Source organism: Aegilops tauschii, chromosome 1, assembly GCF_002575655.3.
Source record: "Aegilops tauschii subsp. strangulata cultivar AL8/78 chromosome 1, Aet v6.0, whole genome shotgun sequence".
NCBI lineage: Eukaryota > Viridiplantae > Streptophyta > Magnoliopsida > Poales > Poaceae > Aegilops > Aegilops tauschii.
Window position 1 is genome coordinate 3,483,749 of NC_053035.3, and position 6,521 is coordinate 3,490,269.

Consider the following 6,521-nt stretch of genomic DNA (forward strand, 5'->3'; position numbering starts at 1 on the left):
TCGATAGATTTAACACACACTCTGCATAGGTTAGCACATTGTACCCACACCACGGAACCCATGGCCTCTCGCTCCCATTGGGGTGGACAATCGACATTCCGACAAAACTGATCTACTGCCATGACACTCTCCCGACCACTCCGACCAACTCCCCTTTGGGCTAAGTCATGGGTGGCCTCGTGCCTACCAAAGGCATCAACGACCACCGTCGTGGCAAAATAAACGGTCCCAAACGGGGACATGGATCCATACAACAACAACGGGCACACAAGGCTTATGCCGTCCTACCCGTCCAAGGTAGCGCATGCGCATAACCTTCCCTCGTTGGAGGCACCGACGAGAGGCATGACAATAAACCCAGTTAGGACCTCCCCATAAAGGCAAATGTGGTTGCACTGGTCAGCTCGATATGTTGGAACCATGACTCAGCCAACAATTGTTCAAGTTCAATTAAGTCCGGTTAAACTTGAATGCAATAAGCTGAGTCATACTAAATAACAGGATGCAACTACAATGCATGAGCATGATATCAACATAAGCATGGGGTGCAACATAACTATTAACCAGATCAACAACCATGGATCATATCCAGCTGAGCATGGCATAACGACGAGCATGAATATCACATGCATGACACTACCCGTAAGCATAGCATAACCACTAGCAGCAGAAGTAAATACCATGCAAGAATATAACGATAACACTACCATGCAGGCATTTAACCAACTGGATGCAAAGAACCTGCATAGCAACGGTACTCGGAGCAGAAGACAGTCATGCACTCAAGACCATCACCAACATCCACATGTACTACTACTAAGCATGACAGACGAAAATAATACTAGCAAGAACACAAGTTAACCAGATGCATCGAAACATAGCATGAAGGTGACCATGACACTATAAGTAGTACCGAAACAACGATAATAGTTGCAGTTAAATAAATAGACAGTTATTAAATGTTCAAGTTGAAAACCATGGCTACTGCATGGCCATCATGCAAGTGGGTGTTGTGGCTTTCTTGGGGATGAAGAAGGCTCCGGGTAGATGTGAGGTGAATCGCCGGAAAGGGTTCTCTCTCGGAGGGGGCTGATTAGGGGCAAGTTAAAAATGGTCATTTGCATTATGTCAAACCATAGTGAAAATGCTGGGAATGGAACGGGCTCGACGAGACGAAGACATGGGCGTTGGATTCACCTCATTTGGTGTCTCGAGCAAAAAGTTACGGCTGTTTGTTCGTTAGGTAGAAAAATAAATAAAAAGTATTCTTTTTCTGCGCTAACGGGTGAACGTTCATAATTTAGGGCCTCTTTGATTCACAGGATTGCAAAAACTCAGGAATAGGAAAAACGTAGGATTGAAATGACATGTCCATTGGGTTCCTATAGGATTTTAGTTTGTTTGATTGTATCACAGGAAAAACAAAGGATTTCTTCCAAGAGGTTGGAGTGGATGCTAGAATTCCTATGAAATGTAGTACAATTGAATCCATAGGAAAAAATCCTATGGGATTCAATCCTGCGAATCAAACGATCAACGCAGGAAAAATTCCTAAGGATTCTAATCCTTTAAAAATCCTACGCAAATCCTTCGAATCAAAAAGGCCCTTAGAGGTTTCGGCCGACTGGCTAGAAAGAGAAAGCGCCTTCTCGGAAATTAAGCCTTCCGCAAAAGAAAACGTATTCTCAGGCGTGCAAGAACTAAAGTACGCTTTCGGTTGATGAAAACACGTTTCTTCGCGAATACGTTTCCACTTACTGTGCGCGGGCCCAGACCTTGAGCCACTTACAGGCGGGACCCGCTAGCATTGACTCCCTCCTCCCGCTCCCTATCTTCTTCCTTGTGATGAACAGAGGAGGGGCCGAGGCAGCTGCGAGGCTGGCGCCGGCCCAGCCAACTCCGGCCCGCTCCAGACGAGGAGAGGGCAACGGCGGCCTCGGGGTGAGGAGCCGCACCCATTCAGAGGAAGAACAGACACCGCGGACGTCTCAAACCGCCATAGCCAGGGAAGCTGAGAGCTTGGCGGCGGCGGTTAATCTTTGGGGCGGCGACCATGCTAGCTCCAGCGAGAAACGAAGAGGAGGGGGACGTTCGCCGAGCTCCTGCAGGTCTACTGGAAGTGGTGGAGAGGAGGGAGGGGTCGGCACCACGCCAATTTAGGCGGAGGACGACGGCGGGAACGTCAGCCATGGAGGGCAGAGAGGGGCTCTAGAGGTGATTGGAGAGGCAGGCCGTGGTTCTGGGAAGGAGAGGAGGCCATGGGTGAGCTCGGGGGGCTCGGGGGAGGTCTATAAATAGCCGTGGCTGAGGTGTCCGACCGCGGACGCGTGACCGTAGCTCGGCCATGGCCGCGTACGCGTGTGCGGGCGAGCGAGGTCGACGGAAGGCGACGCGGGGAGCAAAGGGGCAGGTCACGGGGTACAAGAGGCCGAGAGGCATGGGGGAGAAGCACACAGAGGAGGAAGAAGACGACCATCCGTGGGCGCACGACGACAAGCGCCAGCGAGGAGGCTTCCGGAGGGGGAGATGGCTCCAAGAGGATGGCAACGGCGTGGGGTACACGATAGACATGGTCAGGCGATGAGGGGACGATTGCACAGACGGGGAGGAGGAGACAGAGGCGCCAGAGCGCGGGTTTGGCTGGCATGACCCGTGGTCACCGCCTAAGCTGGCGCATGCGGTTGCGCCCTGGCATGCGGTTGCCGTCCATGTCTAGTAGATAGGACATCCAACGGAGAGTGCCAAAGTGCAAGCAAACGAGCGTAAGGACTTTATTGGTGACTAGGGCTTCCAGTGTTTCAGTCGAACAGCAAGGTGTTTGTATCCTGCTGTGACTCACATGCTTGTCCATCACGCCTGATATTTAACTGGGGTTGATCACTCACTAAGGTGATTAGGATGGCAAGGTTTATGCTCAAGAAGAGGAGGTTAGATAGCACTTTCTGTAGAGATTGCCCTACTTGCTAGATTTGGAAATGAGGAAGATGTACTCAATAGGAGTGTCAAATTGAGCTCAACTTGGGCAAGGCAGAGTTATTTGGACATAGGAAGACGCTGCAAAACGTTTCATACCAAATGGACAATCCAAAATGGTACTTGCTTCACAAGCATCACCACTGACCAGAAACTTGCAAAAATTCTAGAGGGAAAATGGCTAGATGAATTGAGCCACAATTTTGTGTTGGGAGGTTATATGGACAAGAGAAGACCTACAAATATGTGCAGACATAATGGTGCAAGATAAAATATACTTGCTTCACAAACTAAAAATTTGGACAGACTCAAATAATTGAATATGAGCTCACATGGAGCCATGACATGAGCTCAACTTTTGTGGAGGGCTATTATATGATCATATTGAGGTCATGCATAAATTACAACCCATTTGGATATGCCTAGCTTGTACCTCCTTAACAAAGTTTCTTTCTAGACAGAAACTTTGGAATATCATAAATAAATAGTTACTAGGCAAATGAGGTTGCATTTTGGCATGTGGCAATGATATGGGCATGAAAAGATGTCCAAGGAGTTTTAGGTCAATTGGACAAAGGAAAATAGCACTTGCATCACAATGTGCCATTTAGGGCAGAATAGGTAATGAATTATTTGAGGATGATGATAAACATGGCAAATGCAATATTTTGACATATTTGAGGAATATATGACCCAAACAATTTATGATAATTATTTGGGAATTTCAGGAGTGATGGAAATATAGGTTGCTTCACAACCTATGGCAAAAAGGATAATTCCTTTAATAGAAAAGGAATATTCCCGATAAAAAGGATACTGGGATTTGGGCTAGGATGAAAATGACAGGGTCTAGGGATCGATTTGGGAATGACAAGCCACTCTGGAAAGAAAGAAGAGGTCATCTTCTTCAGTTTCCAGACCACATAGCCATGTAAAAAATAGAAAACTCAGGCAAAAACCTCATAAAATCAAAAGAAAAAACGGCCAAAAATCAGGCTGTCACAGAGCGTAGCTGGCAGGACCTTGGTATTGCTTTGGATGTGTGCCGTATTTTTCATCCATACGTTGCTAGTCCTCCCATGCCTCCAGTGTATCTTTTGTCTTCCCATTCATGCCCAAGAAGCCTAGAAGGTTTACACAATGACTTTGTCACGTGCATGATGTCGATTGTAGAGTGAAACTCTAGGAATTTCCAGTAGGGTAGCTCCCAAAATATAGATTTCATCTTCCACATGGGTGCGTGTCCGTTCGCGTCATTCGGAAAAGATTGTTCGCCAGGACCCTTGCCAAAGATTACATTTAAATCCTTGACCATATAATATATATCATCACCAGTATGGTGCCAGGATTCTTCCTGTGATCTGCCTCACCTTTGAAATGCTTGCCTTTCTTTCAGAAGAGATTCCTAATCGGAAGAAATCGACGATGTCCCGGGTACACATTCTTCTTACATCTATCCAAATATATTCTTTCAGTCAAATCTAACCAGTGCGTGCATGCATTGTATCCCTTGTTTGCCTGTCCTAAAAGGTTAGTAAGAGCAGGTCAATCATTGATGCTTACAAACAACAATGCTTATAGGTTAAATTCCTCCTGTTTGTGATCATCCCACACAAGCACACCTTTTTTATCCCACAACTGTAAAAGATCTTCAACTAATGGCCTTAGGTAGACATCAATCTCGTTGCCAGGTTGTTTATGGCCTTGGATGAGCACTGGCATCATAATGACGTGACACCCTGGTTTTGTCCATTATCCTTTTTCTGGAGTTTATTGAATATTTGGTTTAAATTTGAATTTTCATCTCAACTCATTTGTACTTAACACTTGGGGAATTATTTTTGGTTTTCCCCTAAATGACTCCTAGCACTCTCAAAACATCTCTTGACTTCATCCCTTCCAAAATAATGCCATGGAAAGTTTTTATCCAATGGCATAATATTCATTTTCCTCCTGAAAATGGATATTTCTGACTTATGATAGTATCATCCTTATGCTGATTCCGTGCATGTGCATTTAATGGCGTACTATGACTCGAATAATTTTTGCTTCAAGTTCAACATGATAATATTCCAACTTGAACATGCTATTGATCAAGTCGTGGTACCACCGAATCGAGCTTCCAAGTGCAACCACATTTGCCTTTATGGGAAGGCCCTTATTCGATCTATTGTCATGCCTCTCGCCGGTGCCTCCAACGAGGGATGATTATGCACTTGCACTACCCTGGCCAGGTAGGCAGACATAGCTTTGTGCGTGCATAGTTGTTTGCTACCATTGTCCCCGTTTGGGACCATTTTTGTTTTGCCACGACAGTGGCCATATGAAGTACGGAGTGGCATCCGGGGCCACCCATGACTTAGCCCAAAGTGGAGTTGGGCGGAGTGGCCGGGAGATTGTTAGGCAATGGAATGGCTTTGTCGGAATGCCATTGGTCCACCCGAATGGGAGCACGAGGCCGTGGTGTAGGTACAATGTACTAACCTTTGCAGAGTGTGTATAATATATCGATAGTCGTGTCCTCGGTTACGGACACAGTTTGTAGTAGGTCACACCGTGAGTCATCAAAAATAATTAACTTGCACACTAATGATATAATGATGGCATAGGTTATGGTTGGTGATCTTTTGTGATCATCAGGTGGGTATCCTTTGTGATCTAGAGGTGATCACCATGGTAAGATGATGGATATGGTTACAAGGTAACCAGGATCGTAAGCTGGTCCAATGGACCGTGTGTTTCTACCACCTCCACTTCATGAGTAGCGTGTCACGTTCTTGCATATAACCTGCATAAATATCATGTTATTGTTTGTCATTGTTGTTTTGCTTGTTGTGAGGTTGCGTGTACATTCAAAGTACTCACCATGATTAGCATGTCACATTCTTGCATATAACCCCTTATATAGAAAAGTAGAACATACCTCTGCGTTATCTTCAAAAAAATACATAAGTTGGGTTGCGGATGTTTCAGGAAAAATAAAACCTAGGATGGCAGGTCCATAAGACAGACGATACATGATGGCCCTCAAGAAAATACAAACCGACATGTCGTGGGCTGCGCATCTGGAAAAAGAAAGCCTATAAGAGGCAGCCCACAACCCAGCTGATACTTGCTCGCCTACTGATAATAAATGATACCTGCCAGCTCCCCGGCTTCGTTGTAAATTTATCTCCTATAGTAACTACGTTGAAGCACCTAAAAAAATAACTATGTTGACAAACCCGTGGGCCACAATGTCAGTATAGTATTAGGAGGAACTATTTTTTCAGTGAGGCACTTGCTTGCGTACGGCTATAGACCCGGTGGGTCCCGATTGTCCGCCTCTCCACGTACAGTCCTCTCGAAATTCCTCTCATTTTTTCCGCATGTTCACAACGGCAGACAGCGCCACCGCGGCGAGCGCACAAAGGCGGAGGACGAGAACGAACCACCGGAGCCTAGGAAGGCATCCTACAGTAATGGTAGATGATGTGCCCTATAGCTACCGAGACAACTGAACTAGCCTAGTGGCCAAGTGACAATACCCGACCGCTATTCCGCCCGGG